At 41.6% G+C, this 25,339-nt stretch overlaps 1 protein-coding gene across 2 annotated transcripts in view; it reads right to left on the bottom strand.

Moving 5' to 3' along the window:
• The window catches only part of LOC127648279 (fibrous sheath CABYR-binding protein-like), a 391,397-nt gene that overhangs the window by 14,648 nt on the left and 351,410 nt on the right, over window positions 1–25,339 (bottom strand). The window contains exon 1 of one of the 2 annotated variants that reach the window (XM_052132867.1): window positions 10,366–10,627. The exons of the other annotated variant lie outside the window; for it this stretch is intronic. The gene's annotated coding sequence lies outside the window, so the exon portion shown is untranslated. Of the gene's footprint in view, window positions 1–10,365; window positions 10,628–25,339 lie in introns of those variants that run through there. 2 annotated transcript variants of the gene reach the window in all.

Raw genomic sequence — 25,339 nt, 5'->3', positions numbered from 1 at the left:
ATATTTAAGCATTTTCATTTATATGCACCAATATGACAATACATGGTGATAATACACAGCAATATTTACCTACATATATTTTATTTAATTAAAATATAAAACATTAATAAGCAAGTGCAACAAGAGAAACAAGGGAAAGCTGAGAAGAGGTGTGGAGGCATTGTGACCTTACAAATATAAGATCCACCTACAAACCCTCTTACCATCACTCCGTCACTCTCAGGGACGAGCCTGCACACCTGCACGCTTAAAACCTCATCCAATTATTGTAACCAATCCTGGTGCAGAAGCCTAATGCTCCTGAAGGGATGACTCTGCTCTTAACAGCAGCCCTGCGAGAAGCGCTCATCCCCCGAAGACCCAGATATGATGTAAACAAACACGGCATATGCAGACACACCATACTAGAAGCATTATTGGGCAGGACTCCAGCGATGGCGCATCAGAGTCTTGTTTTGTCCAGCCTCAAAACTGCGGATCGTCCCCATGCTAATCAGGGCATAAGCTCGTTGTTGCGGCAAAATGCAATTTGCCCTCTTTATCTGAGGGCAAGCGCAACAGTCCTGTGCATGCATGCATAAAAGCATTTATAAGTGCTGCATTGTGTCTTAAAATGTCCCCTGTGTGCAAAGCTTGCTTCTCACAATTGCCAAACCACTACAGCACAGAGGGCGCTATCAGGCTAAAACAATCATAGCATCAGCCACTTGGGGCAAAATCAACATGTCTAATAACTGAAAAACAAGAAGCACACAGCAAAATAAGTTAGCACTAACAGCCCGTTTAAACAGCTCACTATAGGCAACAGGGCCAATTCGTTTTTCCCCTTAAATTTCCATCAATAGATGGATTGTGCTGAGAAGAGGAAGCAATGATTTGCATGCTGCAGATATTGCACGAGCCCGTTTGCATGCACTGGAGACTATGTTGTTTGCGTTGGGGCCTCTGATTTGGCGTTCGGTCAGAGGGCTGTTTCACAGCTTCGGACAGACTAATCAGCAGTCATTTGTCACAGTTTAGCCTTTCATATATCAAGTCTGTCCAGCCAATACTCCATTGTGTCTGTGCTGGCGGTCAGCTCTGGCCGCTGGACTGAGATAATACAGCATCTTTATGCATATAAACCCCCCATACACCCCCCTTTTGCTTGTGCCCTCCGGAGGTTGCAGAAGGCCCCCTTCACCCCTGTTGCTCAGTCTAAAACAAGGGAACACTGGATCTATTCAGAGAGAACCACCACAAACAGGGACACCGGGGCTCCTTTTCGGGGCGGGGGAGAAAGCGGCCTTTTGGTTTGCTGGCAGAGTGAGAAACACGCTGCTGTGCTGCTCTGTAGGGTAAAAGGTCAAGGAGTTTGAGTACAAAACAGCAATCAATTTCTCCAGGCACCCTCTGAACTCTTGGATTAAAGAGCTGTAGAGCTCGCCGGTAGGGAAGAGTAACCCCAGATCCCACATGCTTATAAAATCCATTACAAACCACAGCAGTAAGCAAACGAACACTAATATAAAAGTGATTTACAGGGTACATTAGTATCGAATATAAAACTTATTTGGATGGTAGTAACTATTTAAATTGATAGCTATGCTCTCTGAGAGTTATTTAAGAGATGGGATCAAGCCCGTTTACTAATCAAAGCTTTTTCATCGCATTAGCTATGTTTTCAACCAAGTTCCAAATTTAATATATGTGCAACATCGGAATATCGCAAAAACTATTTGTGAATAAAGGATCCTTTCCATCCCATGTGTTTCTATTCCACCTTTGTGGAAATTGTCACAAAATATACATTAAAATGGAAGTTAAAGCCACTGTAAATGTCAGCATTGCAGAACTTGCCTCCTATGTAGGTGGTCACCAGGGCAAATCTAGGCATTTAAAATGTGTGAAAATTAGTGTTTTTAGCACATTGCGAAGGTGTTCTGGGTGGTTGCTTTCTGGGCCTTGTTCTGGCAAAGAAAAATCGTTAGTCTGATGATCACTAAGAAAAGTTATAGCACACCTCTCCTTAAACTAGCCACATGATTTGAGGTATCATTCATGTCTGTAGCGCAAACAGTGTGGGAAAAGCGGCAAATGTTGAGTTTAATACTTAAACCGAAGTATGAGCAATAGTAATATAGATGCTTGTCTTAACAAGCACCCCTAATTAAATGTTTATACAGCTGTTAAATCTGTAAATGTCTCAGTTCTGTCTGTGATTAATTACTTTTTACAAGATGACAAAAATGTAGAGAAATCATTAACAATACTCTGTCTGTCAGAGCTTTTTACAGCATAGTCATTATACTAAAATGAATAAGAGAAATGGATGTACATTCTTAACTCCTTCGGAGATACTTCTAGCCTTCTCCACACCAGACAATGCAAAACACTGGCTGAAGGTGTGACACAAAACTGCTTTTCATGAGTTCATGGATGCCTCTTTGGATGTCTATAACAAACAAAATTACATAATCGCATCAAGAGCATACAGCATCTTAGACGCATCTGTGTAGAGTGACTGGTCCTCTCTCTATTCCCTGGTCACATAATTTCTAAATGCCATTATACAGCACACGCACTGAGATGAAGTCGGTCAGCCCAAGGAAAATTGCAAAGAAACAAGTCACCAATGGAGGGATTGTTAGGGTAGCGTCCCTTGCAGAGGAGTGAAAAGATGACGACTGCATATGGAGGCACATGACAGGACCGCTGCTGTCCGAGCAGACAAAAGCAGTTTGACTTCCCCCGCTGTCGAGATTGCATCATGGCCAGCGCATTCCCAAAACACCCTTGGCCAAAGGTCGGAAAGCCGCTCTGCCCAACAAAATGAAAACAAACAGTGTTGAACAAAGCTCAGCCCGTTCTACTGAACAATTACTGGAGGACGCAAGCAGGGCGAGGAGAGGAAGGGGATGTGGGGTACTTTGTCAGGTAGCAACATTTATATTTACATTTACAGATTTGGCAGACACTTTTATACAAAGCGACTTAGAGTACAGTACACTTATTACATGGACATTCCTCCCGGAGCAACCTGGATTTAAGTGCCTTGCTCAAGGGCACAGTGGTGGTGGCTGTGGGGATCAAACCAGCAACCTTCTGCTTACCAGTTCTGTGCTTTAGCCCAAGCCACCACCATCACTTGACATCAGGCTAATAAAAACAAACACTAAGACCATTAACCTGTAAGAAGAAAACATTGGCTGTGTTCTTGCATCTAGACTTGAGGTACTTGAGTCCAGACTCAGACATGAGTATGGTCCAGAGTCCAAATATATCCATAAATGGATAGATATGAGTTAAAACAAGCTTAAAATACATTCAAAACCTGATTAGATGGTGTCATGGAGGCCTTGATACATTCATACCTCTGTATACTGCCTGCAAAGGCAGACTTTTCAGGTTTTGGACGCAGCTATTACCAGTTCTGCGAGTGAAAAGTGGAGAGAAGATTGTTCGTGTCTGAGGTGCCAATAGCTTGTGGACAGCATCCAGGTGATGAAGGGGTAATCCCTGTACTGTCAGGGAGATTTACATTGAGTTTTCTGGAACATACGCTAATCAACGCAGGGAGTAACTCAACAAATGTTGAGTTACTGTTTAAGTGGGTTACACAGTAACAGCAAGGCATTCAAGGATTCGTTCTTGCACTATTTAATAGTTGGTCTTTATACACATGCATAAGATGGACATCTTTGGCCGTTGCATTGCTCTCATTGTTTTTTAACATTTTGTAAAAGATACCTTTACCAAAATTTTGGCAAATGATTTGCATTCGAAGATGATTTTTATGGTTATTTTCTGTTCATTATATACAGAATGTGGCATGACCTGCACCTCTGGATTTAAAAGATGTATGCTTATCTCTGCCACTACTTTCTTCTTTTTTAGCATTAGTACCATGAATTTGATTGTGTTAAAAGCCGCGGTCACATTACACTTTGCGTGCTATTCAGATCCATTTAAACACATCCAAATGTAAAAGACCAGAAGTGTAAGCTCATGTAAAGAAATTTCATATTCAACCAGCGAATGACCTGTGAATACCCATGTCAAGAACATGTGTGACCAATTGAAGATCGAAACGTCACACACTGACCTCTCGGCTCAATAGAGAGCAACAGTCTGGTTCTGGAAGCAAATTGATTTTTAGCGATAACTTATAAACCTTTAAAGACAGACCTACCATGAGCTCAGAGACTGTTAATCAATGGTATATGCTTCTCGGTCTGCATTTTTTAACTTCATTTAAAAAAAATCTTGATTAATAGACACATTTCTGAAGAACTACACTACCCATTAGGACTTAAACTAATGGTCAACATTATCCACGCCGACAATAAAAAAATATCGTCAAAAATGTTTAGTTGTCAAATAGTCGTCTTATTTCATTTAACACAACATGAGATCGAAAGGAGCCAGTTGAGGTGGTTTGGGCATCTGGTAAGGATGCCCCCTGGGTGCCTCCCTAGGCAGGTGTTTCAGGCACATCCAGCTTGGAGGAGGCCTCGGGGAAGACCCAGGATTAGGTGGAGAGATTACATCTCCACACTGGTCTGGGAACACCTCGGGGTCCCCCAGTCAGAGCTGGTTAATGTGGCTCGGGATAGGGAAGTTTGAGGCCTCCTGCTGGAGCTGCTGCCCCCGCGACCCGACTTCGGGTAAGCGGTTGAAGAAAGAACAGCTCACAGTCCAGACGCACTCCAAACTTTCCAAACAGATTAAGGTGATGTAGATCGCAGAGAATTACAATAAAAAATTGCGATATAAGTAAATACAGAAGTAATGTCGTCGTGAAATAAAGCGGAGCCATACCTGGTGTTCCGCTTGAGCAAAATTTGCCTGTCAGGGCATCTAAAAAATAAAACACTGCGCTGTTATATACTGTATTTAATGCATCCTTTATTAAAGTTCAAATAATAAGGAAGCGGGCTGTATAAATAAGCACAAACTCTGAAACTGCAAACACAAATGGAAAACAAGACAAAACACTTATAACAATAGGATTTTTTGCAGTGAAATTTGAAAGTTGTTCCACCTTTAATTCAATGAATGTCATTTAAAGGTATTTTTAAAAGATTTTGAGAATGTATTTATTCTATATTTATCTATAAATCAATAGTTTAAAATTTTTCTATTGATTTTGATTTTATTACGTCATTTGCAATGCTTCATGAGATTGTAGATCATTCCCTCATTAAGTACACAGTCTTGTACCTTTGCCTTTCTGTGTTTCCAAATAATTTATTGTTGGAGCTGGTTTGTTTGGTTCATGGCTTATAACTCCTTTATAAAGTATTTTATGAAATCCCTATGGAAGAAATGAATGGGAAGAAATCTTTCTGGAACAAACATGGCTGAAAAAGTGCATGTGGCAAAATATTTTAAATGGGCTGTTTAGTGGAAACCCTGTCTACACTGGCTGCAAGAGGCATGACCCATTGGGTCAAAAACAACTCACTCCCATGGTAATCAATTATGATGTCTACCCTGGAAGCAACTGTTAATTTACAGATACCCTGTTCTGTTTCTAAGTCATCTTTCTACATCATCTTTTCAGAAGGCACGCTTCTACACCTTCAATGTAGACAGCCTCAAGACATTGCAAACAACACAATGAAAAATCTGTCATGTCTGGTGTACACTGGATTGAAGGCCTTGGACTAGAAGCCCAACTGTAGGACCACCACTGTCCACTCAGTTTACATTGCAACCAGCGGCACACGATTTGGTCCCCTGGGGACAAGAAGATTAACACATGACAGAGCTTGTTATCTTGGGACAAAGTATGATGCTAATCCTGTGCGATCCTCCGACGGACACCCACAGACTGGGATGCAGACAGAGATCTGTGCCAGCCACCATGCCATGCCACCTGGCAGTAAGTGTGAGAGGAGACCAGAGGAGAGGGATATTGATCAAAGAGAGAAAGTGCAGAGGTCACTCCACAGATGGGGACGTTGAGCAGTGCATTAGAGGAGCATGTGGGCACCAGTCACACCGTCTGGGCAGCTAAACTGAGTTGAAGGTGGAGCGTTTGGGGTAAAGGGACCTTTTAACTAATTTGTAATTTGAGGAGCTGCCTCTTCCTGTTATCTACTATGAGGCAAATTACATAAGAGCTGATAAAAAAGCAGCTGGTGGAGTTCGATCAATGACATCTGATAGTGTGTGTTTGTGACAGCATGGCCACAAATGACATCTGCATCAGACAATGAACATGCCCTTCAGCTAGCAGGGGGAGTGACACACAAACACACACACTCTACAGGAAATGACTGTACCTATAAGAGGATTATCCTTCTGCTCACAGCTGACCTGCACCTTCCAGATGGACTCTGATCCCTCGTGGGTCCACTCTGTTCTGATTCAACAAAAAACTTTATAACATGCCTGCTTTATAACATACCATCTAGTCTGGTAACCCAAAGGTTGTAGGTTCAAACTCCTATAGCAGTGATTCCCCTTTCACTGTCGTAGCCCTGAGCGAAAGCATTCGACCCCTGGTTGTTCAAGTTAGACTATCCCTGTGCTACATACACTATAAGATGTTTTGGATTAAATCTGCAAAATAATGACCCAGGGGCAATTTTTATTACCAAGACGTTGCTCTTTCATAGCTTAAATGAGATCTCGGTTATTTTAAGTAATGAATTTGTCTCAAATTCCCCAGGAGAACATTTATCAATCATTTACGTAAGAGTATTGAGCTATAAAATGAACATGGATAGTATCGATCAGATCATTTGCTCTTGGGAGAATATAATGAGTCCATATTGAGATTTCTGACTTCTGATTGCAGATTAGTATTTTGGCAAATCTGAGCACATTTTAAGACATTGTTGGGATCTCTTCTAAAAACCCTAGAGGAGACAAATGTGAGATTGCTGGGGTCTTTTTTTCTGAGGAGAAACACCTGGAGATTTCAGCAAGTCTTGATTTGCTCTCCATTTAATTTAATGGCTGCCCTGGAGAAACAATTGAGATATTGAAGAGTGGTGCTTTCAAGCGCCAAAATTACTATTGCTTAGGTTAATGATTTGCACAAATACCCTAACCCTACATTAAAATGTAAGTCTGTAACTGTTTCTGCAACATTTGTGCTTCAGACATTAATTATAGTGGTCATGTGCTATTACGTAAATGATCTGACTAAAAAATAGGCCTTAGGCTTATATTGAAGGAGGGACCCAAGCCATATCTAGACACTAAAATCATGGAGACTTAGGGGTGTGGTCCAGTCATAAACCATCTAGCAAGCAACCAAAGGACCATAGCATATTGGTGGCAAGTTTTGCATAGGCAAACAGGACTCCAATATTCATTGTAGAGGCTACAATGTACAGGTCAATCGTGCATTAGAAATTAAAGCAATATGTGAACTAAAACCGCTACTGCAGGTCAATACATCCATCAGCAAATAGCAGAATCCGATGCAATCTTAACTCTCAAAGACACCATTCATTGAGGGACATCTGCTAGGATTGACTGCAACAAAGGGTATTAAACCAAAATGGATCAAGAAGTCAGGCCTGTCTGTCTGAGGCTAACCCAAACCCATATAATGTTGCTTCTGACACAGCAAGAGTGCTACAACTGCACTGCAGACGTGTTTACAGAGTGCTGAACCGTAACCACCAACACTCCCAAAAAAGACTTCCAAATGCAACGAACCCTTGAAATGACCACAGCTGCAACACAATATCCTGTCCAAATAGAGCCAACTGCCCACAATGACAACTGCTCGGCCCCAAGGGTGCTATCTTTGCCAGAGGAAGGAGCTCTTCGGGACATATCGCAGAATTATCAAAAAACGACATGACACAGGAAAACCACAGCAGTTCTCCTTTGCTGCGTCTTGGGATAATGTGTGTTCACAAGTGTTTGTGGGCAGATAACAATGTAGTCACAGTCTTTTATGTCAGTTCGGATAATCATAAACAAGTTGTTGTGACATTTCTGATGTCATTTGCTGCAATAATTTCCAGCGAAAATAGAGGACAGCCAGTTTAGCCGATCAGAGCAATGCCGAGAATATAGAGTCCCACCCCCATTCCTCAAAAAGCGACTATACCCATCATGCCATGACACATTTGTAATTGGCAATGCCTCACTTCTGCCATGTTGGACAGTCACGGCATTGTATCAGAATCATAACGTGACAATGAAAATGAAGGCACAAAAATTAATCTGAAATTATTTGTTCGCTTTGACCTTTACAAGTAATGTTTCAGAATTATACAGTGCTCCTGAAAACAACACCCACCGACCCTGAGAGGAGAATTCAAGCTGAATCATCTCCAGACTCACAAGCACATTTCTAAAAATCCAGTACGACTAATCACCCTAGGTCACTATTTATGTGGAAAAACCATCAATACTTCACAGCAGAGCATTGAAAGATATCGAGTTGCTGGTTGTTAAATGTGGTCTGTGTCTCTTAGTAATTGTATATTTTAGGGTGTGTACTGATAAACTGCCCCAACAGGCGTGTATTTTGGCAGGTTGTGTCGCTTCATTTGTTCGCTATATTCACTGTATTGATATTCGGTCTGACACTACTTACTATAAATGTCCCGGTATATTGACATCAGCTTCACTCAAACACTTAACCCTTGTGCGTCAATTTAAAAAAGTTACTCAGAGGTCCTAAGAGGACAAAATTACCTGTGCCAAAAAACTGCCATAATAATATTATATATTAATATTTTACTAAGAATGTTACATTTTCCAGTCCTGATCATAACTACCAAATATTCATTAATTTTCAGGATTTTAACCCTTTAAATCCCAGTTCGTTTATATAATGCCACTGTTGTTTTTACACACACACACACACACACACACACACACACACACACACACACACACACACACACACACACACACACACACACACAATTTCTCAATACACACATAAAAAACACACTATAGATCCATACCAACACACGCACACAATGTTATCTGCATCATGTATTCAGTTGTCCTGCAGTGCTCTATAATACAGTAAACAGAGAATAGGGGAAAAGCTTGTATTTGCTCCACAGGCTAAACATGAGGAAAATGGCGCCATCTGGTGGAAAATATAAAAAAATTACATTTTGAAGCCAGGACTCTGGAATGAAAGTATAATATCATATAATTCATGATTTTATGCTTTAATGGCACTGGGGTCACATATTGCAGTTTCAATGGGGACATTTTAGTCCTGAAGGTCCTGAGTGTGATTTTGTGTGCACAGTGTGTTATAGATGTATTACAGGAACTGAGGTTGAAATATAAAAAAATCACCTAAAAATACACACCTTTCACTAAATTTATGCCGTTGTCATTAACACAAAATTATCAAAATGGTCGAAAAAATGGAAATGAAAAAGACAAAAATGTCCCGAAGGTCGCACAAGGGTTGAGATGAGGTAAAAAGCTGATTTTTAAAGCTCTGATTACATTATATTAATACCTTCATATGTTTTGTCAGATAATTCTGAAATATATCGGATATAATCCGCATGCGACATACCGGCGTCGCGTCTTTGTTCACTAACGCTTGGCGTTTACTATGAATGTGACGCGTTGTAAAGCACATGTGGACCTGTGAATTGATTTTTAACATATTATGTTTGGATATTTCGGTTTTGATGTGACATTCTGGTGTTTGTCTGGCGCTGTCGGGTATATTAACGGCACATTTTCACTAGGATAATTATTAATTCTTAAATAGCCTATAATAGCCACATATAAAGCGGCTGGGTCTTAAATATCACACGCATATGGAAAGAACGGGTAAATACTGGAGGTACCGAAAGGGTGAATAATTGGACCGGGCGGGTAGAGGAGGCGCAGAACAAAAGAACCAGACCAAAGAGACAAACTGCTGTAAAATAAAACTACTCCATAAAAACCACTTCGCATAGAAAACCCGTATAATAATGTCCTCTGCTTCATCTGTCAGTGTAATATGTGTTTTCTGAACAACTGTCCGTGGTTAAATTCGACCACAGAAGAGAGAGTGTCCCGTCACCGCCCAGACTCCACCATTGAAACTGAAAGAAAGGATGATCAAGGCAACACGGAATAAAAGAAAGGCAATCTAAGCCGATCGTGTAAACCATAACCAGACTATGTGTGATATATTTCAGCTTATAAATCAAACCGGTGTGAAACCTGATCGCTCAGCGGCATTCTCATGTGATGATCTCATTTATTCCGCCGCTATTATAATGACAAACGAGAACAGGAATGTACATATAATGCATTATTCGACTTGACATGCATCCTTTTCTTGAGATCTTTTTGAGAGTTTTGCATGGTAAAAAAACGCTTCAAATGAAACGCTGGCTCTCTAATGGCTTTCTAATATTGGCACCCGGCGAATCTTACCGAATCTAAAGCGCTTTTCCTCCAGCTACGCCCTGTCGGTCCTGGCGTCTCCTCTGCTTTTTATTCTATTCGTCCTGACGGAACACAGCCAGCCGGTGGTCGGCACTGTGAATCGATGAAAACCGACAACTTGTGAAATAAAAACCAGTAGTCTGAAGCTCTTTGGGGCTGATTCAGGGTCTACCGGCGATAGAAGAGATGCGCGTCTCCTCGCAGCAGAGAATGAAACGCCGCACGCACGCGCACACGGTCCACGGTCCGGGACGTGCGGGTGAAATTGAAAGGGATGAATAGCGCGAGCGGCTTGGTTTCTGAGGCCCGTGGCCAATCAGCGAGCAGACTGAGGTTTATGCAAATGAGGGATGATGTCATTGCACAGACCACCCCGCATTCTTTCTTTTGCCTGTTGTTTGCGCGCCATCCATCCCTTTTTACTATTGCACTGCGCCTCCGCCCCCATGTGCCCCCCATGTGCCGTGTTCCCGCCGTTTTTCTTACACTTTCACTTGTGCACATAGCCAAAAACAGACATGGAGTTTAGCAAACATCTCCTTGTGATCCTCAACTGGGTTTGCAGGACACCTCCTGAAACGTTTTATAACTGTTATGAACAGTTTTGGGATACTTAAAAAAAGTAATTAATTACTAACTAATAATTACATCTTCTACAGTGTAATTAGATTACTAATTACTCTATCATTACTTATTACTAATTACGTTCTCAAACCCTGATCAACCTCGACCGGATGACAAATACAAAGATAGACATGAAACTGTTCTTTTAATTATTTAAATTAAATCATATAAAATCTAATAAATTATTCATGAATTAACCAAAGAATTTAAGGGGGCAGCGTTGAATTAGCAGACATACATTTTAACATTAGATTTTAAATTTCGAATTTAAATTCACTATTGTTTTATGTAGAATTGTTCTATAGTCTATACAGTATTTAACTCCATTACATCAGAAGTAACTAATTAAATTACTGAAAATTAAAAGTAATCCCTTTTTATGAAAAGTAATTTAATTACAGTAATGAATTCCTTTGTAATACATGACACCCAACACTGTTTATGAAATATATATATATATATTATTACTTTATGGATTTTAATTAATTTGTCATGACTTGTAAATACTGACTTCTCATCAAATAAAACATATTTAATCTAAACTCTTCTTATGTTTATTTCATTTTCATTGTTCAATGTTAATATTGTCAATATAAAACTGTCAATATATTCATACATTTTCAATAAATACAGATTTTGCTATAAGAACCAACAATCATGCCACTGTCCATATCACTGAGATCATATTTTTCCCCATTCTGATGGTTGATGTGAACATTACCTGAAGCTCCTGACCCGTATCTGCATGATTTTATGCACTGCTCTGCTGCCACACGATTGGCTGATTAGATAATCACATGGATGATTGTTGTTGCCAGATGGGCTGGTTTGAGTATTTCTGTAAATGTAAATGTGTACAATTGTGCTGAGAAGAATATAATATCAGAATGTTATTCTGAGATGCAGGTCGTGCTGTATTGGTGGCACGAGGGGACCTGCACGATATTAGCCAGGTGGTTTTAATGTTGTGGCTGATCGGTGTATATCACGACGAGCATATTTGGGTTATTCTACAAAAATGGGAGCCATTTTTGTCCTTTATGTGTGTATAAAAATACTTTCTGTTGTTGAAATCTAAATTTTTTTTTGTCACTTTATTATTTATTTGTCTAGTCAACATCCGATAACTGAAAAGTGGACATTGGCACGGGTTATATGAGGATTTTGGAGGTGGGGGGAAACCTGTAATTGTGTGGTGATTCTGGTGCCCTAGGCCAGATATGCAAGACTATTAAATTCTATTATTCTATTATTCTATTATATAGTAAAAGGCTCAACATCAATATTTGTTGTAATTATTTGTTACATGTACATTTGTCAACCTTTTATTTAAATTGACATGCAGATCATTTCATTTGTAATTAAATAATTCTGTTAAATTATAAAATATTTCACTGTATATCTGCTAGTAAACAAACAGATTTTTTTTCTTACTTTTCTTTATTTTATTTTTTAATTTGAAGGTGCCCGAACACCATTCCGGACAGTCCAAGTTAATCCCTGGATATTGATAGAAATCATAACAGCTACAGTAATTCTCTATCTTAGAAGTACCTTGTAGTTTCATGATGTTGAGCTCAAAGCTGTCATGTCAAATTAAACTGTGAAACTGTCGCCCTGATAGCTTTCTTAAGGCTTAGTTAAATCCCAACATTATCATTTTACTTTACCAAAATAAATGTAAAAAAAAAACAATCACACTATTACACCAACAAAGGTATCCGTTTCATAGAATAACCCGTGTGCTCTGATATCTGGATGTGGTTTGGTAACTGAGCTCAGTAGCATGTGCTTGTGAGCTCATCAGTAGTGTTTTCCCAGACACGCTGCAGAAATCCCCAGACTGCTGTAGCCACAAGTCTTTGTCTCTCTTTCTCTCTGGTGCTGTGGAGACAGTGGGACACAGGGTGGGCTTTAGGCATGTCTGTCTGCCCCTCTCTCTCTCCTTTTCTCTCTTTGACACACAAAGCTGCATGTAAATGTTCCACTCTAGAACAAAAGCTGCATTTCTGAGCAGCAAAGCTTTCAAAAACTCCCTGTTGAATTCATTCTCTGTGGTTCTGCATCCCCGCCAATATGAACCTTCTCTTTAGCCGAACACGGATGTGTTTAGTGGAGCGTTGGTCTCGCATTTCCCTAGAATAGTTCATCTAAAAAGGAAAATTGTGTCAATTATTTACCCCTATGTTGACCAAAACCTGTGCTGTTTGTTTCATGGAACACAAAAGGTGATTTGTTGAAGAATCTTGGATATAAAGTGCCTAAAATGACCAAACAAAATGTCATTTTTTTGATCCTTTGAATGTAGTCGCATGTCGATCTCAACATACTTCTGCTACACCCACAGTAAAACCAAACAGAAATATTCCAGCGGTTCAATCACAGAATATTCTGTGCATGTGGAGAAACATTCTCAAACAGGTGCAACAAACCAGGCTGGATTTGCACGGCATCAACAGAACCTTCCCTTTGGCTCAACTATGACATCACAGAGCTTTTCAGCATTCTATTGCGCTCACTTCAGGGACAGTCATGCGGTGACCTCATCCTTAGCAACAGGCGAGCGAGCGCCCAGGCAAAATAAAGGGTGACATTTCAGAGAGTCCACACAACAGAGTGCTCTAATGGGAGTGTGTTGGTGATGGACGTTTTGGCGCTCTCCAGGGGCGCACACAAAGGGAGGAAATATCATGACCCTTGCGGTAGGGGCTGGTCCCGTAGCGGCAGGAAGGGGCGGGGTGTTTGAGCCACCGCTCACTTCCTGTGCTATTTGTTCGATTGTTTTTGCCCAGTGCCACTGATCAGTTCTGCAGCTGGGCAACACAACTCAAGAACACTGGAGCTCGGTCCAACACAACCTACTGTACACTCCCAAACTAGAAACATGCCGTCAGTCAAAAACACTCATCCAAACAAAAACAGCCTGGAATCAAAGACCTCAAACATCTAATACTGACTCAGACTGAACACCCACAGTCTGATGCATATTGCACACAAATATGGTAAGATCTGGCTGAAATCAGGTCGCCTGGAAACAAAGTCATATTTTCAAAATCGTATGAGGTGATAGATTATACAATAAGCACTTTAGAGAAAGAAATAGTCACTGAATTTGACAAAGTTTGTGAAGTTAGTGGTGTGTGTTCTTTGAAAAAAAAACCTTATTGTGTGATCCGGTCATTTTGGCCCGGATTTTCTTACAATTTTATTTATTTTTATTTTTTACTTAATTTGATTGGAATAAAATTAATTGACTTTGTTCACATATGGTATCTGAAAACACACAAAAAAATTGGACCATTTTGTTTACATTTTATTGAGTGTATTTCACTTATTGTGTTCCCGGTCAAAAATGACCGGTCATTGGAAATGAATGGATTAGACTACAAAATACAGAAAAGTGTTCAGGAGCATCCCAATCCTTTAGATGAACACATATGTGGATGTGTGTTTACACACACAAAGTCCTTGGGGATGTGAACATGTCACACACACACACAACAATGTGTGCTGAGCGCACTCTTGTGCATGCATCATGTAAACTCTTTGAGGAATATTTCAAGATGTACTCCTCATATTATGTTGTGTTTGGGCTTGTTTGAATCGGGACAGTCTGCTGTAAGTTATAATCATGTCATTGTTTATGTTATATGTACATTTCAGTAAGTAATAAGTAAAACGTGACAAAATGCCTGTTTATAATATTTCTGTGTTCCAGTGGGAATTTTGTACACTAATACTCACTGAGCGAAACAAATTTGCTCATTGCATTTTAATAATTTCCAACGATATATAACACACGACATTTCATCGTTTTAACTCTATAAATGATTGTTGTGATGACAAATGATGAGAACGAAACATTTCTTATTTGACAGCAAATTAAAAAGTGTTATTTAAGAATTGGTAGAAATGAACTATATACAGTGTAAAGTCCAGATTCAAAGCTTTAAAATGAAAACCTGTCATAATTACTAAAAAAAGAAGTTGACAAAAAGATCATTGTGATAATATATGCAATATAAGAGATTTATAAACAATCTTAGTGGGCCGGTCATTTTTGACCGGAGACACAAAATGTGATAGCACAAAACAAACACAACACAAGGGTTAAGATCACGTTCACACTAACACTTTTTGTGTCAAAATGCTTTAATTTACACCTCTCATCCACACTGCAATGCCATTTTCCTCCTCCCAAAATGGAAAGTTTTGAAAACGCTCTCCATTACCACATACTTTTATAAACTAAGACATAAGGACACCGGAAATGCAGTTTCCAAACAAAAGGATTTGGCCAAAATTGTATTCGGATTCTCCTGAACACGTAACATTTTTTACATAAGTGCAACTATATTTTCTGCATTTTCAGGGTTATGTACGTATAAATGATCAGCATGTAGTATTTGTGAATGGACAAAAATTCAGAACAAAAATTGTACATACCTTTTATGTACTACATTAGATTTATTGTATTAGTATATTATTGGTGTATTGTCTATTTCAGATAAACCCGTCCCTAAATGACAAACACAAACATCTGTGCTGAGTCATCAACAATAACTCTTCCTTTATAAAGTGAATTATGGCCAGAATAATCTGCAGTGTGGACCAGATTTAAAGGAATATTCCATGTTCAATACAAGACAAAAATATAAATAAATAAATAATAATAATAATTTTATCTCTCCTTTTCTTAAAAAAAAAAAAAAAATCTAAAATCAAGGTACAGTGAGGCACTTAAAGTCAATGGGGCAATTTTTTGGAGGGTTTAAAGGCAGAAATGTGAAGCTAATAATTTAATAAAAGCACTTACATTAATACTTCTGTTTAAACTTGTGTGTCACTTGAGCTGTAAAATCATTTTCACAGAGGTTTTATGGCATTACGTTGTCATGGCAACAAAGTTGTAAAATAGGCTATAACGTTACACAGATAAGATTAGTAAGTGATTTTATCAAACTAAAGTCATGTTTACACACATGTTGTTTACATCTTGTGGCTATACTTTTGAATCTGTGAGTGTTTCAATGTTTACAGATTGACCCCATTGACTTCTATTGTAACAGTGAGTCACTGTAACTCAGATTTATACTGGAATATACCACGAATGCCGACAAACCCTGACACACAGACAGGGCCAAACAACCTTGAATATCAAACTCAACAGGGAAACACACACAGAAATTCTCTCTTGCACAACAACGCAAATCACTCCAAAAACAGCAGTGAGACGTTCAGCACACACACACAAATGAACTGGGAGTGTGTCGGCATTCATGCGTACAGACACACACTCGCCCCACAGCCGGGATGCCTCTCCTCTTCTGCCCCGGTGGAGATAAAATGCAAATCCTGCTTTTAACACACACACACACACACACACACACACACACACACACACACACACACACACACACACACACACATACATACACACACACATCTCCGTCAGCTGCGCACTGATACACGTTTACACATGTGAGTGCTAGCGTGTTGCCCTGGAGACAGGAACATGCCAACACTGCAGCTGATTAACATTCAGCTTATAAACTTTAATGAAGCACACGCTTGAACACACACCAGGCCTAAAACCACATCTAACCGCAGCGTTATCATGAGAAATCATCATTATATAATATAATAGCATTGCTTTATTGGATTGTAATGCATAATTACACCATTCATGACATTCAAAATGAAATTAGGATGCAGTTTATGTTCTGTAAATACAGAGCAGCTCTCGACCTGTAATTGTGTTATATTCTGTATGTCATCTGTATTCACTGAGACCTCTATACCTACAAGACACAGGCCAAATCATGAAACATGATTTATACATTTAATACAATCAAATGAAATGTACTTCACTGGTGATGGGAAAGTACAAGAGTATTTAGTCCAACTTTATGCTAGTGTTGGGATGTACTGCCATTTCATAAACTTGCGTCTTGATACCACAGAGCAATTGACCTGACATTAAAATCTAGAAAAATGGTGTTAACACCCCATTTATCTGCAATCTGATCAGTCGTTGAACAACTGTAAATGTGCATATCTGTTGTTTCTTACTAAAATGCATTGTATGTCTTTAGAAGACTTGGAATATGATGCACAGGTCACATGGTTTACTTCATGATACTTTGTGTCTTTTATTAGGTCTTTAAAATGTGTTTATCATTTGCCTTTATGTTAAAAATACGGATTGCGATTTTCATTATTAATTATTTCTTTTATTTCTGCATAAGAAAGAAAGCCAAATGGGTTAAGAAAGACGTAAAGGTAAGTAAATAATGACAATGTGGCAGGGTGGAGCGTGGGGCCGGGTCGTGATACGCCGTAGTAGAGTTCTCGCCACTACCGTCCACCCCAATGGAGCAGCCGCGGCTGTCTGCAGGGGGACGGAGGAGCCCGGCCACCTGGAAGCGGAGGAACGGCTGCCGACCGCAAGGGGAGAAGGGGCTCCTAACCGGCCGCCTGGAGCGGTCAAGACCACTGCCAGGGGTGGAGGAGTCCCCAACCAGCAGCTGAAACGGGGAGGGGCTCACTGCCGACGGCCTGGAGCGGGAGAACCGCTGCCAGGGGCGGAGGAGTCCCCTACCAGCCACTGAAACAGGGAGGGGCTCACTGCCGGCCGCCTGGAGTGGGAGAACCGCTGCCAGGGGTGGAGGAGTCCCCTACCAGCCGCTGAAATGGGGAGGGGCTCACTGCCGACCGCCTGGAGCAGAAGAACCGCTGCCAGGGGCGGGGGAGACCCCTTCTGTTCCCCAATAAAGCGGCGGGCGTTCGGTCCGCCAGGGGCTGGTGGAATGCCTCCAATCCTCCTGGGGAGGTGCGGCTGTCGTCCGTTAGGGGGAGGAGGAGTGGCCGGGGACCAAGCTATGGCATATCGGAGAACTGGCAAGTTCAGACTTCGCAATAAGGCGAGAAACGGCTTGGCAATATAAATAATATTTTAATGATAAACTTAAACAAAAGACAAAACACACACACATGACAGACATGTCTGTAAACGATCTCTCTCTCCCGCACCATACTCAGCAGTCGGCCTTTATCCCTCTCGGAGGCTTGATTAGCCTGATAAGGGACCGGGTGTGTAGAATCACGAACAGGCCCCGCCCTCCGCCCTGCCACAGAAAGTTTTTATTGCACTAAAAGCCACAAATATGAATTTTTTATTTCATGGGGTCTTTTTAAATGCAAACTAAATCTGTTTAGAGGTGAAATGTCTTCTGTGCGACACTAAAAGTGAGTGAAATGTTCTCCTAAACAGATGAGGTTTTTAAGATTAAACCTAAACCTAACCGATAGTGTAAATAATGTATGTCATTTTGTGATGCTTCTATGTCACTTTCGACTCAGGTGTCGATTCATGTGCTCTTCGGGACTCGTACTTACATCACAAGTGCAACACTCTCTACCGCACTATTTCATCACACTTGAACAAGCTTGTAAATGTGGTTATGTAATGCAAACGTTAAAATAAGTAATGCACTATAGTATAGTAAGGTAGCGTTGTGTGAGGAACAGGATTAAAATGTGAGTTTATAAAGTGATAATCTGCCTTGAATCGACCTTTGTTGTTGTAGCGCCTCTAGTGTTCATTTCACCAATGAGTCACATTAAAATCATTCTCCAAAAATGCAGGTAAAGTAACGTGATTCTATGACACCAGGTTGGAGCTGCAGTCTACACGGAAAATCAAGTCATCCCTCATAGCAGATCGTCTCAAGGTCTTTGACCCGCTGCAGGGCCTTTAAACCCCTTCATCATCAGCGTTCAGAGGCCAGTACCTGAGCACGGCAAAACACTCGGAACAAATGGCGTTCACATTAAATATTCAGGCCTGAGGTGACAGACTGACAGTAACAAGGCCACTTTTATTACAAGACATGGAGGAACCGGACTCAGTTTTCTCCCTGGGGCTTGAGTCTTCACTCTCACCGTCTGTCTGATGTTTGTTCAGGCTTCCTGCTCTCTGGCTCCATCCTGCACTAAATAATGTATGTCAGTCTTAAGAGAAGTGGACGGCGCTCCGGTCCCCTGAGCTACTGTGAAGTCACAGACTCATCTTATCATATCACTCAGCATCATGTCTTGCAGCAGGGATCTCATGGAGATACTGGGCATATATGGTGCCAAAGATATTTACAATTTAAAAACAATTTTCAACATTGTTTGCAGCGTGAGGAATGTACATGTTTCCATTGATCGTGAAATAATTGAAATGTAGACGTCTGTTCTTGGCAGACTTCTTTTTTCTCTCTCGTTTGCCAGCCCTCATTTATCAATGTCTTATTCATTGTGTCTGTTTTCATCAGTAGTCTGTCTCTTCATTCTCAGCTCCTCCTCCTCCTTTACTCTTCTCTCTATCCAGACTGTCAGTAAATGAACCACTGCAGAGCTCATGACATTCACTGCTCCATCTACTGGAACACACATGTCAATGCACAAACCATGTGTCCACACTCGACTGCAAAAATCATCCCTCATTTATGAGTTCATGGAAATATTTACCCAATATACAAAGTCTACCAACTCTAAACCCATGTGACTTTCTTTCTTCCGTGAAACACAAAAGGAAACTTTTTGAAGAATCTTCATGCAGCTATAAACACCCATGTCAAGCTCCAAAAATGAACAAAAACATCATAAATGTAGTCCATCGTCTTCTCGAGCCATTCAACAGCTTTCTGTGATAAACAGACTGAAAAAGTCATCATTCACTGATAATCTTCCACCCCAACACAGCTCTAAAATCAAATTAGTGCCTTTAGATGTGTCACATCATTCTCAGTTTTTGATGTCAGAATGTAAACAGTCATGCACATGTTAATTGTGCATATTGGATAAGCCGTTAAGAACACCGGTAAAAGTGTTTACATGTAATACGAAATCGGGGTAATCTGCAAAAATCTATGTTTGTCAATCAGTTTTTGCCAAAACCATTTATTTATGGCCCCAATAAAGTAAAACTGTTTAACGTGTTTACGTGACCACACACACACTTTCTGCAGGTGTCTATAATACAGTAAACAGAGAATAGGGGAAAAGCTTGTATTTGCTCCACAGGCTAAACATGAGGAAAATGGCGCCATCTGGTGGAAAATATAAAAAATGTAAATGTTGAAGCCAGGACTCTGGAATGAAAGTATAATAACATATAATTCATGATTTTATGCTTTAATATCACTGGGATAAAATATTACAGTTTTAATGGGTTTCAATGGGGACATTTGTGTCCTGAAGGTCCTTAGTGTAACTATTTTGTGTGCACAGTGTGTTATAGATCAAAAATCCCCCAAAAATACACACCTTTCACTAAATTTATGCCATTGGCATTAACGCAGCTAAAATGATCAAAAAAACTAAAATAAAAATGACAAAAATGTCCCGAAGGTCACACAAGGGTTAAACACACAAGACAATGACAGATACACGTTCACCACTCCAAATAAATTACAAAATTATAAAACAAAATGTGCAAAAATATGCATTATTATATCCTCTTTTTTCAAATACAAACTGGACCAACAGTGTCTCAGATGAACATTAGATACAATATATTTTAAAATATGAATTCAGAATTTCACTCAAATGTGCCCAAAACACCAATGATACACTAAATGAAGCATGTACACCAAAAAAAGGCATTCTGGGAAGGTAAGAATGAAATCAAGACAAAAGATTCTCTTCACCACACAAACAGATACTCTCTCTTTCACTGCAGTAGATAAAGACACACATGAACCGACAGCTACAGGCTGAAGTGACGATTTGTGAAGAATATAGATTATAATAATATAATAAACAAACACACTGATTCCTCCGTTTGTCAAACTAACAAACAAATAACAAAACAAATCTTCACTCTCAGGCTTATTCTCTTTCAGTCCTCTTGTATAACAGCTGTTTGGAGTTTCTAAATCACCACATTAAAACAATTTGTTCAAGAATTACATCAAGAATTAAAGTCAGATCAGAATTTACTGACCAATTAAAATCAGACTTGAGTATCTTTATGTGAAGAGCCAATGACAGCTTCAAAGCGTCGGCTCATGTGTCTGTGCATCACTAGAGGAATTCCCTCAAGGACAGAACTGTGTGTCAATATTCGGTGGATGCCCAGGGCCTTGGCACACATCAGTGAGTGTGTTTGTGTGTGTGTGTGTGTGTGTGTGTGACAACTTTGAAAGGAAATGCATAAGAGGCAGGTACTCTACGCCATCCATATTAATATTCATGTCCAAATAAACCTGCAAGCTATGCTTCCTTTTATCTAGGCACACACACACACACACACACACACACACACACACAAGCACACGCACACCCAAACACACACACACACACATATGCACAACAACAACAACAACCACCATTCACCACTAAGTGGCGGTGACGTCACCACAACGCTTGTGCCAGGCTTTGTGCACGTTATGGCCACGTGAAGTGTCGAACGGCTGCTGGCAGGAGGTCATGGGACAGATCCAACAGGTGACACGGTCGAATGACTGAGATGACTGGCTGATGCCCCACCTGTGCCCCCTACTGTGCCAACTTGCTGTGCTTTAGCCACCCTGCACTCTGCTCATTGTTGTGAGCGTTGCTCCTCTGCGCTCCGTTGTTGTTGGAGGGCGACTGCCTCCAACTGGCCAGTAGCGTCCTTCACAAGCCTCCTCCAAAGAGGCCGATCTTGACACCGCTGGTACCAGTCATCGGCAAGTCCACTCAGCTCCACATCCTCCTGTACCACATCACTCCATCTCTTCTCCAGCCCGTGCTGCGCCCGCTTAGCCCCCTCTATCCGGCCGATGAAAAGAGTATGCCGCTCGACTGATTCAGAGTGAGACCTCTGCTGTCAAACCAGAGCTGGTCATAAGCACACTTCCCAGGTATGGAAAACACTCCACTCTCTCCACAACTGCCCCATAACCAATTGGGAGCTGTGGGGGGGGAGTGTCCGATGGTACATAATACCCAGGCAGGTGTTTTGGTTGGGCTGATGGTAAGGCCCCATCTCTTAGTGGCAAGCTCCATGTTCATCAGCAGTGCACCCAACTCCTCCTCTGAGTGAGCAGCAATCACCAGATCATCAGCATACATAATGTGGTTGACCAATATGGAGAAATCCCTTGACCGCACCCGGGCATCGATCAACCTCCCATTATATCTGTACTAGATGGAAATTCCTCCAGTACAGCCATCGAAGGCTGCATGAACCACGTGGTCGAAATAGATATTAAATAATGTGGGAGCCAGAGGACATCCCTGTCGCACTCCAAGGTGAACAGGGAATGGCTCCAACTCCCAACCACGTAGTTTTACCCGGGCCCGCTCGCCATCATGAAGTTCCTTAATGATCGCGAGCAGCGGGTCTGGGAATCCGAAAGCACGAAGAACAACCCAGAGCCCAGGCCTACTGATGGTCTCATAGGCTTTGACCAGGTCAATAAAGCAAAGATGTAGGTCTTGCTGGAATTCCCTACACCTCTGCTGTAGCAGACGGACAGAGAATATGGCATCTGTGCAAGACCGCCCCTTCCTGAAACCACACTGGGGCTCCGCAAGTCTCTCCTCAGCGTGCCTGGCAAGGCGATGTTGAATAATCCTTGCCAGGACCTTTCCCGGCACACTGAGCATTGAGATGCCCCTATAGTTATTACAATCTGTGCGGTCCCCCTTTTTAAAGAGAGGGACAACCAGGGCATCCTTCCAATCCTGCGGAACCCGCCCAGTGATCCAGGCTGTTGTTATGATGTCATGTAGGGCAGTCTGTGCACAAACACCACCCTCCCTCAACATTTCACTGGGGAGATCATCTCTGCCCGGTGCCTTTCCTGGTCTCAGGCTCTGGATTGCCTTCAGTACTTCCTCCAAAGATGGCACCTCAGCCAGCCACCCACAGGGAGCGACTTCTTCGTCCAATATTTGTGGCACCGCAGCCCCAGCAGGGTCATCCCCACTTTGTCCCACAATGTTTTCCAGGCTCAGGGACTTCCCCTCCCCCATGACCTCACAGAAATGCTCAGCAAATCTGCAAACCTGTTTCTGGGGGTTGAAGATTGGATCACCGTTCTTTCCCCTAATGATGGTAATAGGTGTGGTGCTGCAAGTAACTTTTTTGATAGAATTAAAGACCGATTTGTGATCATGGGCCACTGAGGCAGACTCCATCTCCTCAGCAACCCGCGACCACCAACCATCCTTGCAGCACCTCACGGCTCTCCGAACCTCCAAGCGAAGGCTGCGGTAAGCCTCCTCATTCTCTGACGTGGGATGCTGTAGATGATGAGAGTGGGCCTGTCGCTTTTTCTCAGCCAGCCTGAACACCTCCTCCGTCAGCCAGGGTTTCTGAGGACATCCAGAGGAGTGGGGGATGATGCCAACCCCAGCTGCAAGCGATGCTGAAATTCTTGCTTGCAACTTTCATCAGCTAGCCTAGACCAGGCCACTATGTGTTTGAAAGGGGTCCTGTGTTTACACCCACCACCGGAGTGGAAGAAAGGCAGGCACATCTTACAGATGACAAGTCGATGGTCAGTGGGCAGATCAGCTCCATGGTAGGTCCTGGTGTCAAGGACATGGGCCCGCATCCGCTGTTCCGTCACTATTTAGTCCAGCAGATGTTCTTTCTTGGACCTGGCATGCATCCATGATGTTGTGTGGATGCGCCGATGCTGGAACAGTGTGTTGGTAATTACAAGCCCATGGGCTGCACAAAAATCTAGCAGCCTCCTGCCGTTGTTATTGAGCTGATCAGGCCCATGTCTTCCAATCACTCCTGACCAGGTGCTAGCATCATGATCAACTTGGGCATTGAAATCACCCAACATGATGATTCTATCCCGAGGGGCCACTTTAGCCAACATCTGTGACAGGAGGTCATAGAAGGCATCTGACTCATCGGTCTTTCCCGCATCCCTCCACGGATGTTCGTCTTCGGTGGGGGCATAAATAACCACGACCACCACTCCTCGCCTCTGGTTGATGGGAAGGCAAACCCAAAGTAACCTGGGGCTCACAGCTTCCCACACCTCACCGCCACGCTCCCACGCTGCCTTCATTCTTTTGTTCAGAAGAAGAGCCACTCCCTGTTGTTTGGCAGTCGCCTGCCCCGAGTAGAGGACAGTCCACCCCTCATAGTGGCAAGAGCCAGAGCCGGTCCACCGGACCTCCTGATCACACACACGCACACGCACGCACACGCTCACACACGCACGCTCACACACGCACGCACACACACACGTACACACACACACACGTACACACACACACACACGTACACGTACACACACACACACGTACACACAACTGACCATGCAGGAGAAATGTGAAAAAGAGTCTGACTGTGGAAGAAAGCATGTGTGCTGATCCTCGTATCCTCTGACAACTATGAGTTAATTTAATTTTTAGGGAAGGAGGAAATTTTGAATCTTCAGATTTTGTATGAATGAATTGATTAAATTAAAACAGTTTGTTTTAAATGGTTAGGGGAAAAAAAACTCTGTAAAAGATTTTTTAAATATGCTCCTTGGAAATCAAATCCAGGGGCAAGTACTGCCCCGTAATAAAAGAACATTTCTAAAAAATAACAATACAAATTTAGAAAACTTTTATTACTTTTTTTGCCCGTTGCTTGAACACGTTTTGCAAAACTTGGCTCATTGTGTCAAAACTCTACACACAAGCAAATAAGACACAACACTGGGAAATAAACCATTCACATCTATGTCAAATTGAAACTCTGCTATCAAAACCAGACAAAATGATACCCACTTGCATCATATGAATACACTTTCAGATCAGCAGCTACACACTAGTCTACTTTATATAAAACACTGCAGTCTTTTGTTTTCACTGTTTTTAATCAGTTCCACAGAGGGCATGTTTTCACAACAACCAAAAAATGAAATACTGAATTCAAAATCATTACAGTAGTATATTTTAAAGTACAGTAAATTCAGTTAAATCAAAAATAAAACAAACAATACACTACTGTAAACACAGAAAAACACAATTGTGCACAAGTGGGCTTATGGATCCTGCCGTCTGTTTGGGGTCTGGCCACAGGATCTCATCAACATCACAAGCAATGTCTTCTCTTGCTAAGCATCGGGGAAAATATCCCCTTGTGTGCCGAATCCATCCCTGGATTGACCTCACCTCAATGTCTCCGCAGGCCTGTTCCATTGCCTGCAGAAGAGGCATTCTGGCATGTGGTTGACGGTCATATACGTGCCATCTCCAAGCGGAAAAAAATTCCTCTTTAGGATTTAGAAATGGCGAGTAAGGGGGCAAGTACACAACTTCAAATTGATCATGGTTGGTGAACCAG

The sequence above is a fragment of the Xyrauchen texanus genome, chromosome 8 (genome assembly GCF_025860055.1).
Source record: "Xyrauchen texanus isolate HMW12.3.18 chromosome 8, RBS_HiC_50CHRs, whole genome shotgun sequence".
In the NCBI taxonomy this organism is placed as follows: Eukaryota; Metazoa; Chordata; class Actinopteri; order Cypriniformes; family Catostomidae; genus Xyrauchen; species Xyrauchen texanus.
This window is presented reverse-complemented; position numbering and strand designations above follow the sequence as displayed.